Source organism: Primulina tabacum, chromosome 15, assembly GCF_025594145.1.
Source record: "Primulina tabacum isolate GXHZ01 chromosome 15, ASM2559414v2, whole genome shotgun sequence".
Taxonomy (NCBI): Eukaryota; Viridiplantae; Streptophyta; class Magnoliopsida; order Lamiales; family Gesneriaceae; genus Primulina; species Primulina tabacum.
Window position 1 is genome coordinate 11,702,696 of NC_134564.1, and position 12,789 is coordinate 11,715,484.

A 12,789-nucleotide genomic window follows, 5' to 3' on the forward strand; every position below is an offset into this window, starting at 1 on the left:
TAGAAGCTTCATTTCAAATGCTCACATGATATATATGTATATAAGCCATGTTTATTGATAATTAGCTCCTTTCATTGGTAATTACTTGTTATTTATGTTGTTATGTATTTATTGTTCAAAGATTATCATTGACTTCATTGACAAATGAGCTAATATTTCATTGTTTCCACCAAGTGTTTGTGAAAATGCCTCAATGAAATTTCCTATGATTAAAGCCGAGGAATGATAGCAATTCATGCATGTCATTGGCCAATCACATGATTATGAGTATCTCTCACAGTTTTGATATATTTATATATCAAAGAGATACTATCCACGGGTCACACGTCACAGAACTATCATTTTCTTTTCTTTAATTCATGCCATGAAATACCATCTATATTAATTTGCTACCTATTGTTAATTGAAGATGATATCATTCATTGTTCATTGCCATTGATTCATTATTTAATTGCCATTGCTATAGCCATGTTTCAAGCCAAGCCAATGTATATGTACTTGTTATGTATAGCTTTCTGCTTACTGAGTTTTATCTCATTCCAGTTAATGTCATGTGATGCAGGTGATAAAAAAGAATGAAATGGATTGTCCGAGGCGGAAGAAGTCATATGGCTCATGGAAAGGGAAACTTTTGAACTTTTGTCATGAAACTTTTATTTTGGGGTATATTAAACATTGGAAGTGTTAATAATTTTGTATTTTGCAAATGAATGATGAGAAAAATTTGTGTTGGCTTTTGGATTTATTTTGGATGATATTTTGTGAATGGTTAGGCATACTAGTTTTGAAAAATGTTTATGATACATATGGTATATTGTTCTTTCCCTTTTCAATGTTAAGGCTTCCGCGTATGTCATTTCTTTTAAATGTTATTGTCATTGGAGTGGGGTGTTTCAATGACAATCTTGTCGTAATCATAAATAGTACTGTTGGTATAAATCTCTTGGATTTCTTTTGGATAAATCACTTGGGTGCCAAACCTAAGAATTTCTTCAATCTTACAGAGTCCAACTTCTGAAATATGTTCCTTATAGCCTCATCGGAAACAAAGAGGACTGAATCAAAATCAATAGCCACAACGTTGAGAAGGAGAGCTAGGATTTGGCTTGCCTTTTTCGCTGATTTTCCTGCAAAAAAAAAATTCTCTGAGATTTTGAATATTTGAGAGATAGAGTAAGTAAAGTGAACTGAATTGAGGCGGCACAATTATTTATGTTTGTGACTGTTCAAATTTTGACACGTGGTAGTCCAATATTTATTTGAATAAAGACGCGTGTACTTGATATGAATATTGAAATAAAAAATTTTGAACGTCAAGAAATTTACTCTGGAACTTCAACTGAATCAATAATCAGTTAACGTATGCGATAAGATCAATTAGGTCGGGAACTGAATGATCAGTTGAAAAGTAAATCAGTTCAGTTTAAGACCAACTCATAGTTGTCTTATCAGTTAACTAATTTTAATTCGACATTCCCCCTAAATGGATGCATTAAATATTAAATGATCTCATCATTGGAAGATGAATCGTCGCTTGTTGACAGAAGTCTCTTCATATTCTCCTGTCAAAAAAATAATTGCGCCTTTTCATATGGTTTTGAGTCCATAAATAAGAATGAATTAGTTAGACACAAGGCAACAGTAGATGGACAGAGATAGCAGTTCTCAGCATCTTGACCTAGCGGAGGAGTTCAAGTTGTCGATTGAGGCAGCTTTGAAGAACAAGATTGAAGACAGTGTCTTTGAGAAGACGCCGTCTACCTGGACAAACTGGACTCCTTCCGAGAGGAGGGACTAGTTTCCACAAGGAAACGAGTGGAAACTAAAAACAAGTATAGGTGGCGCCTCTACGTTGCTCATACAGCAGACATCTTCACAGATGAAGGTGTCCACTTTTGATGCTCCTCAAGGAGCAGAAGGTTCTGGAAAGGGTTGCCTTCTCAGAAGACTTCATGAGGACTACTATCGGAAGGTTAGTCGTGTGGATGTCCTTCTGGCGGGATGCTGTAGAAAAAGAAATAAATAATGTAATAGCAGCCCGCTTTTATCAATGAAATTTTTATTTTTATTCGAGCTGTTTTTCCTTTTACTGCTTTATTTCTTTCCTTCAAACTTGACAACAAATTAGCATTCAACAATGTTAACAAGACTAAGACAAATCAATTAAGCCAATAATATTGTGAAAGTAAGAAAACTTAGTCTCGGGTAATGGCTTGGTGAATATAATTGGTGCTTGTTGTTCAGTTGAGATGTACTCCAGTCTGATCTCCCTTCTTGAGAGCATGATCTCTGATGAAGTGATGTCTGACATCAATAAGCTTAGTCCTAGAGTGAAGAACTGGATTACATGTAATCCCAATTGTGCTCATATTGTCAAAAAAGATTGGTGATTCTTCTGCGACGACTCTATAGTCTTTCAGTTGTTGCTGAATCCAGAGCAGTAGAGCACATCAGCTTCCAGCAGCTAGATATTATACTTCAGTTGTGGAAGTTGCTATGGATGTTTTCTTCTTGCTGAACCATGAAATCAGTCTGTCTCCTAGAAACTGATATGATCCACTGGTACTTTTTCGTTCGAGTTTACATCATGCATAATCTGCTTCTGAATTGAAATGTCTGCTATTCATTTTGCTTTAAAAGTACTAGAAATTTTTTTTATTTCCTAACCTTCGGCCGAAAACCCATAAAAATATCTAAAATATTTTTGCACCATTTTTAAAATAAGACAACCAACTAATATTTGAAAAATCAAAGGAAATCGTCAAAATATGAAATCTTTAAACGTTTTACCAAACCTAAAAAGCGATAAATTTGAAAAGTATAGCCCATATTAAACCTCTCAAAAACAACTCAAAACATAAAAAGAAAGTCTTAAAAATCCTTTAACATAAACATAAACATAAATGCAGAAAAGTGGAAGCACTGGTCCTCGGGTCATGTGCACCTCCTGTCCAGTCAGATCAGGCATCCAAGCCTCCCTCAACAATATTATCATACTCATCTGCATCAATCACACTTAGTGAGTTTAAAGACTCAACACATCATATTCTTGATACCAAATAATATGTATAAAACCACGCAACAGTGAAAATACTTTTACGTAAAAATAACATTTTCATGACATGCATAACCTTCAAAACATAAACATTTTTATAAACATTTTCATATCATCCTCAACATATTCATACACATATTAACATCAAGATATACGTATTCCTTTTTCCTTTAGTTGAATTTGTGACTTTCGTGTTCGTCTACATATTGGACGATGGACCCATCTACATGTAACCACAGTACTGGACGACGGGGGCATCTGCGACACTCTCACTCGTCAACTGAGCTTTAGCCTTACGTATTAACATATCATCGTATTCGTATTCGTATCCAAGGAAATACGATCATCGGGCTCCCACTGGGACCGTCACCCTCAGGATATCTCCAACATATCATCGTATTAGTCATAATTACTCCACTTCCTTCAACGTTTCATATTCTCATCACTTTATAAAATTTAAACATGCATATAACGATTTTCTTTAAAACCAAGCATGCAACATATCTTTTAACGTTATCGTTTCATCATCAAAATCCATAAACTTTTGAAATAAACATTTTAATATATAAAAATCCTAAACATTTAAAATAAACATATTAGCATATAAAATAGCATTCAGAGCACTGCCATGACGTTTACTAATTTCGTGTGTAAAATGACCGTTTTATCCCTAGACGTAAAATTTCACGCTTTTGACATTTTCTTAATATCATCGACTCTAAAATATCCCAAATAATTATTTAAGCTTACATGAATTTTCTCATATTTTTATTTTGCTTAAATCGAGGACTTTTAAATTAATATTTAAATATTACGTATTAATGCATTTTAATCACGAATTAAACCAAACCTTACTATAAAATTCTCAAATTAAAAACTTAGACTTTTAATAATTATTTGAGCTTAAATATAATTTTTCATAATTTTATTAAACTTAATTCTAGGCGTTTCAATTAATTATTTAATTAACGTTTCGTGAGGCAATTAAATCCCGGATAAATTCCAAACTCATTATTTTGATCCCAAACTTTAAAAATAACATTTTTATTACCTAAAATACCTTTGTGAGCCATGAACCACACCCGTGGACCCATATTTCCAATTTTAATCTTCTAATTTTTGAATTTGACACATTATTGAACACACCGAGCCATCTCCCAATTTACTCGAGCCATGGTCGAGCCATCTCAAGCCAAACCTGAGCCAACCCACCTAGGCACCCTCCTGACCAAGTCCAGCCCATAGAACCTAGCCCTAGCTCACCCAAACCCTGCTGAAACTTGACCCACGTTATGCGTGTGTGTGTGCGTGAGTCACCATGCACTTCTAGGATTCCTAACCCAACTAGGATGAAACGTCTGTCCTTTTTATTGCTTTAAAAGTATTAATTTTTTTTAAAGCCTACCCACTAGGCCGAACTCTCAACGTCCTTGAAAATATTTGTATAAAATATTTTGCACCACTTTAAAAAAATAAACGTCAACCAACTAGAATTTTAAATACCAAAGGGGAACGTCAAAACATGAAATTGTCAATTGTTTTACCAACCTAAAAAGCAATAAATTTGAAAAGTATAGCCCCTACTAAACCTCTCAAAAATCTCTCAAAAGCATAAATAAATAGTATTAAAATCTTTAACGAAAATCATGAATCATAAATGCAAAAAAGTAGAAGCGCTGGTCCTCGGGTTGTAAGCACCTTCAGTCCAGTCAAATCATCCATCAAGACCTCCCTCAAACTCACCTGCATCCATCACACCTAGTGAATCTAAACACCTTAAATCATAAAAATCCCATAGATATTTAAAAATCATAATTTAATCATGAACATTTCATAAACATTTAAAAACAATCATAATATCATAAAAATAGCATGTAGAGCACTGCCATGACGTTTACTAATTTTTAGGTGTAAAAAGACCGTTTTACCCCTAGACCTAAAATTCCTCGATTATGACTTTTCTTGAATTTATTGACTCTAACATGTCCCAAATAACTATTTAAGCCTAAATTAATTTTCCCATAATTTTATTTAGCCTAAAGATTTGACTTTTTCATTTATATTTAATTAATTGTTTTGACGGTGTTTTAATCCCGAAAAATCCCAAACTTTAATATAAAATTTATAAGTTCAAAATTTAGTCTTTTTATATTATTTTAGCCCTTATGAACCACGACTCAACCCCCCGTGAGCCGTTTTTTCAATTTATTCTAGTTTAGAAACCCTACTATGACACCTAAACTTCGACCCCGAGCCATCTTTCGATTTCCTTGAGTCACCCGAGAACCATGTTGATCCAAACCCTGACCAACATCCTAGAGTACCCTACTGGACCCTTAGACCACTTAGAAACCATCCCAAAACCCAGAAACAAAGTCCCCAACCCCATGCAAGAGCTGGCCGAGAACTCCTATTGTGATAGGACTCTACGATTTTGCGTCTAGGCCTCTACCAGCGAGCCCAGCCCCTGAAACAACCACCCGTGCACCATCCTAGGATTCTAGTGCATCACCTTAGCCCGGCCTTTGAACCACAGACCGAGCCCCAAGCCCCTGGAAGCCTCCCACTTCCTGCGCATGCGCTGCGCGTTACTCGGGTGGGAGTCCTAGCAGGCTAGGACTCCTTCCCAAGCCCTTGGTTCGAGTCCTAGCATGGCTAGGACTCTTCCCTCAACTCAACCCCATCCCTGGCTAGCCCTGACCCCGAGCCAAGACCCAACCAGCCCCTTCACGTGAAAGCCGAACCCCTTGAACCCCATGACAGAAAATTCGGCTCCTGCTTTGTTGCTTGTTTCTTTCGACTTTGGTGTTTAAGGTGTGTGTTAGGACTTTGAATCATGCATAAACATCACTTGTTCATCACCTAAGATCATGGCAGCATCTTCACAATATAAAACATGAATTTAAATCATAGAAGCATGAGTTTACCTCTTGTGCATGCAATAAATCAGAAAATACAGAAAATAAGTTCATGTTCTTCATGCATACAATATTTAAAACAATATTATGATATGATGGATGAGAAAAGGAGATGTATGGTGTGCCTTTACATTTTATACGCACGAATTAACGTTGACGACGAAGAACGGAGTAAAACCTTGGCTAGATTTTCCTTGAACCCTTCAAAAATCCCTTTACTTTGTGGGGTGTGTGTTCCATGTGTGCTGAAGGGTTTTTGGGGAGAGTTTCTGAATTTTGGGAGAGGGAGGCGTGAATAATGAGTGTAGGGTTTTAGCCTTTTAAATACTAATTAAATACTAACAAGGCTTTAGGCATATTAAGCCTCTAACTTAAGCCCATTAGTCTTAATTAGGATTTAATAAAATATTATCAAAGTTTTTATTTAAATAAATTTGTAAATTTATTAGCCGGGTTGCCAAAAAGCTCGCATTTTTATTGAAAAACCAACATCGATAAAATTTACGTCCCGGCTTATAAAATCACCTCAAAACCCTTTATTTTCAAAAATATGAAAAAGCAACACTCATATTTTAAATAATTAAAAACAATTATTTAATAAAGACATTTTTTATTTTTCAGCCATCGGTCTCCGTTCCTCGATCGCAACTTGAATATCCTTTAAAAATATATTTTAATGCAACTATGTAGAAAAATATATTTTAAAAATGCAAATATGCACCACATAATTAATTTATGCAATTAAAACATTTAATTAAAATACACAAAGAATTTAATAAATTATATGCATGTGGTTCGTGTGGACCTTTAAATTTTCGGGGCGTTACATAGAACCGTTCCAGCTGGTTAACCATCGACCGAACCTGACCCTAACCAACCCTGGACCACGCCCAGACCCAGCCCTGACCAGCCCAAGCCCTGGAACCCACGCAGCGAGCCACCAAAACAGCAAAGTAACCTCGCTCGTATATTGCTTCTCACGTTCTCATGTTTCATCTCGAGCCAGCAGCCACCCCGCCGCACCAGCCCCTGCCCAGACCCTTGTGCACCCTCTTAGGACTCTAAGGACTTAGCCTAGCCTAGCCCAAAGCTCCCTGGCCGAGCCACCTACTCCCTGCACAGCAGGACACACCAGCGCATCCCCTTGAAGCTTCTCGGGTGGGAGTCCTCCCCAGCCCTGTTCTCGAGTCCTAGCATTGCTAGGACTCTTCCCTTAACCTATAACAGACCCTAGCTCGCCTTGGCCCCATGTCGAGACCAAGCCCAGCCTTCATGCCCATAAACCGAGCCCCTTAATCACTTAAGATACCCGATGGTTCCAGCTTTTATTCTATCATGTTGTGCAGCTTGTTGGTCATGTTTCTAGGACCCTAACTCATGTAAAAATATGCTTGAACAAATCCTAATTCATGGCAGCCCCTTAAACTACATAAAACATGATTTTGGAACCAAAACTCAAGAGTTTAGAACATGCATGTGAATTGTTACGAAAATAAAAATTTTGTGCCATGTTTTCATTCAAAATATGCTTAAACAATTACTATGGTGTGATAGATGTTTGAAGAAAATAATATGGCGTGCCTTTGCGTATTTTACGCACGAATAATCGTTGACGATTAAAGAACGACGACGGTTTTGAAAACTCTAGCAATTCGATGCCTTTCCTTCAATTTTTGATGTGTGTGCCACCGTGACTTGTGTGAAGGGGAGAGTTTTGATTGTATTGGGGAGGTGGGCGTGGGGTTTGGTATGGTTAAGGGTAGGTTTTTAGTTTTAAATATTAATCAAAATAATAATCAAAATCTAATTGCTAGCTTAGGCCCATTAACAATTTTAATTAGGCCCATATAGCCTACTAGTGTTTAATTAAATATTAAGAATTATTTTGAGTAGAAAAGTTTGTGAATTTATTAGCCGGGTTGCCAACACGTTCGTGTTTTTGTTGAAAATCCCACACCGATAAAATTTATGTCTCGGCGCATAAAATTACCTCAAAGCCCCTTATTTTCAAAGATAAGAAAAAACATAAATCATATTTCAAATAATTAAAAATAATTATTTAATAAAAACATTTTCTATTTTTCAGCCATCGGTCTCTGTTCCTCGATCGCAACTCGAATAACCTTTAAAAATACATTTTAGTGCAACCCTGAGGAAAAATATATTTTAAACATGTCAACATGCACAACATAATTAATTTATACAATTAAAATAATTAATTGAAATACAAAAAGAATTTAATAACTTGCATGCATGTGGTTCGCGTGGACCTTCACATTTTCGGGACGTTACATGAATAGCCAACTAAATTGAAAGATGAGTCTTTAGCATACCATAAGCCCACATTTTGTGTGCCTTTACGATATTTCAATATACATTTGGCAGCTGAATAATGGGATCGTTTAGGATGAGCTTGAACTCTAGCACACATGCAAATAGCAAATACAAATATCAGGACGACTAGTAGTTAGGTAAAGTAAAAAACATATTAAACCTCTGTAAAGTGTCGTCTCAACTGATATGCCATCTTCATCTTTCTTTAATTTGATTGAAGAACTCATTGGAGTATTTGCAGCTGAATATGTTTCAATGCCAAACTTCTTAAGCAGTTCTTTCGTATATTTTGTTTGATTGATAAATATACTATTTTATAATTGCTTCACTTGCAGATCAAGAATGAATGTCAGTTCACCCATCATGCTCATCTTGAACTTATCATGCATTAAACTTAGCAAATTTCTTGCACAATTTGGGATTAGTTGACCCAAAAATAATATTATCAACAAAAATTTGTACAAGTAAAATATGATTGTTCTTTGTAAATTTAAACAAAGTTTTATCAACTGTTCCAACTGTAAATTCATGATCAGTTAAATTTTTTGATAATGTCTCATACCAAGCTCTGGGAGCTTGTTTGAGTCCATACAATGCTTTGTTCAAATGATAAGCATAATCAGGAAAATAGTGATTTACAAAACCTGATGGTTGTTCGACATAGACTTCTCCCTGTAACTGACCATTTAGGAATGCATTTTTGACATTCATTTGGTATACCTTGAAGTCTTTGAAAGAGGCATAGGCGAGAAATATTCTTATTGTTTCCATTCGTGAAAGTGGTGCATATGTCTTATCATAATCAATTCCTTCTTCTTGTCTATATCCTCGTGCCATTAACCTTGCTTTGTTGCGCACAACTGAACCATCTTCGTTCAGTTTGTTTCTGTAAACCCATTTTATACCTATAATGGATTTTGAAAGTGGTCTTGGAACTAAAGTCCATACATTGTAATGGGTAAACTCATTCAGCTATTCTTACATAGCATTTAACCAGTTAGGATCATTTAGAGCTTCATCAGTTTTCTTTGGTTCAAATTGAGAAACAAATGCTGAATGTACAAATAAATTGAACATTCGATTTCTAGTTCTTACCGCATCAGATGGATTACCTATCACCAATTCTTGTGAATGCGATTTGTTCCATCTGTAGTTGGAAATATTTGGATCGATTTCAGCAACTGTTTCAGTTTGTAACTCAACATTTTCTTTCAGCTTGAATTGCAGCTGTTTCAGTTGGCATTTGAGTGTCATCGCGTTGTCCCACCAACTGATTGTTAGGAACAACTTCATGTTCAGCTGTTTGATCCACTATTTTTGGTTCTGGTGTTTGAAGGATGTTTCGATTGATGTGAACTTCTTCTTCACTATCATCCTCCAAATTGATTTCTATACAGAGATCAGTTAGCTCAATTGGATCAGTTGGCTTATCAGTTAGAGAAGATTCATCAAATACAAATGAATTGATTCTTCTACATTTAACGTACACTTATTAAACACTCTATAAGACTTTCTAATTAATTAATAATCCAGAAATATTCCTTCGGCGGATTTAACATCAAATGATTTTTGCGATTATTATGAATAAAACATCTGCAGCCAAATATTCTGAAGTAGGATACCACACTTTTCTGTCCATGCCAGATCTCATATGGTGTTTTCAAATGATTTTTATTAATCATTGATCTGTTCTGAGTATAACACGCTGTGTTTACTGCTTCTGCCCAAAATCTTTGAGATATACTGGAATAATCAAGCATTGTTCTAGCTACTTCTTTAAGAGTTCGATTTCTTATTTCAGCTACTCCGTTTTGCTGCGGTGTTCTAGCTGCTGAGAACTCATGCCTAATTCCAATATTTTCTAAAAATTGAGAAAGATTTTGGTTGACAAATTCAGTCCCTCGTTCATACCTTATTCTGTCAATTCCAACTGATTTTTTCATTTAGAAATCTTTTGAAAAGCTTAATCAGTTGTGCAACAGTTTGGTCTTTGGATTTAAGAAAAATAACCCAAGTAAATCTTGAAAAATCATCAATAATTATCGAGGTGTATTTCATTCCCCATAAACTCATGACTGGTATAGGACCAAAAAGATTCATATGCATCAATTCTAAGCATCTGGTGGAAAATTTACTACCCTTGTTTTCCCTTGTTTTTGAACGAAGATCTTACAGTCTTACTTGTTTACCAAACTGACATGCTGAACAAATTTTATCTTTTGAGAAACCAATTGTAGGCAGACCAGTTACAAGATCATGATTACTCAGAGGAGCGATGAATTTGAAATTCAAGTTGTTCAACCTTTTATGCCACAACAAGATTTTAGAAGCTACAAATCAAACAGGTGCAATAGGTTGATTAGTCAAACTTACTTTGTAAGTGTTACCACATCGATTACCAGTTATGATAATGTCATCAACTAAGTTCTTAACTGTGCAGGTGTGTTTGTTGAACTGAACTGAAAAATTGTTATCGTATAACTGGCAAATGTTAATCAAGTTATACTTCGGATTGTTAACGAGTAAGACATCATGAATAATAATGTTGAAAGGGATCGATTTTAGGTGCCAGAATTCGCAGCGGAAGCAACAAAATTTTCGAAAATCATATTTTCTAGCATAAAATTTCGAGCACCTCATGTACTAGGATGTGTAACAAATACAAAAACATGAAATGTCATACATAGGGTGTTTTAGAAATGTATACCTATCAATCACAATGGATTGATGTTGGCTCCAACTTAGTTGATATACAACTAAGCTCTTGATGGCAAGACAAGTCTTCAAGCTCTCCTTGCTCCAAAATTAGGCCCACCACCAACTAGCTAGAACCCCTCTTATTTTGCACTAGAAAAATAAGAGGATTTTTCAAGAGAAGTGTAGGATTTCCTCAACAATTGAAGAAAGAAAAATTGGGAGAAATTTGGTTGTAATTTTCGGCCACTATTCATCATGGGAGAGAAGGGGAAGCTTTTTCTTGGTGTTGTAAAAGTTGAATCAAAAGTTGCATTGTAACGTCCCAGATTCGACGACTGTCCTCACTGTATCAAGACGAGTCTTTCCAGTGTGCTTATGTCCTCACTCACACGTACCCTGGGAAACTTTCCAGGAGGTCACCCATCCCAAAATTGCCCCAAGTCAAGCACGCTTAACTTTGGAGTTCTTATGTGATGAGCTACCGAAAAGAAGATGCACCTTCGTGATATGAGTAGTACAAATCAAATCTTTTAAGCCCTCTTCAACTGTACAGTCCATTACATTGAACAGTCTCGGAATCCCTCTCATTCCCGTGTGGGTCGGTTCATTCATGTTCCCTCCACCTAGAAGCCTGCCAGGAGCCGCTCATTGTCCGTGCAACTGATGGCACCGGCGATCACCCCCCGCCCTCTTCGGCCCCGGGCCTCACATGCATGCCATGCAATTTTTTAATGAAAAGTATTCCCCAACCCTTCACCTCCCAAGCATGCTTTTGACTTGGGATTGTAACAATTACAAGGCCCATGGACTTTTATTTAAATGTCCCAAACATATTTGAGTCCATTTAAAACTTTACTTGATTTTACTCAAGCCCACTAGTTTAATAATTATTTCAAATTGGGCTCTACAAGGCCCAATGTTATTTAATTAATTCAACACTTGAATTAATTTAATTATTTGGACTCTACTAGACCCACTAGTGTTTAATTAATTCAACACTTGAATTAATTTAATTTAGTCCATAATAATGTTCATGAAAATCACAATTTTCAAATACATTACTCGTTTGGCCAACTTTTAATTTAGGAACACTTCCTCAAATTAAAAGTTATATTCTCCTTATAGAAGTCATACTTCTATTTTTATTTACGCTTATAAACTCCTCTATAAGCCGTTCAACACATTGAACTATTTTAACTTCTCAATGGGATCTAGAAAGCTAGCACTTGTGTGGCCCTCAATGATTCATTGATACAACTAGCAGTGGGTTCACATCTCCATGTGATTCGGACTAAACATGTCCTTATACGAGCATACTCCAATTGCTCCATTCTTACTTATCAACTCCTTGACAATAAGAACGTCAGAACTCAAGTCTGATAGTACCCAACCAATCATGTTAAACGCCTTAGCAGCATCGGTTACATGATTCCCTAGGTATCAAATGATAGTGTCTGCAAGAACCATTCAATTATGGTTAGCGTACAGTACGGTCCCTTCAACTCATATATCCCGACCGATTCGACAACCATTGGTATATCAAAAGTTGTCAATGAATCGATACTATGTGTCATGTCGTAGTTGCATCGATGGTGTAATCTATGAAACCTCTTTCATAATTACCACCATACTCTGATCAGAGATTTCATACTACATACACATAGGATATCCATACCCGAAGGTAAGCGGTGAATCCCCGACTACAATGCATCGACTCCTATATGTTTTGACAAAACACCCAACCTTGCCACCTGATGACCCCTTGAGAGTCGGTAAACAAGTCAA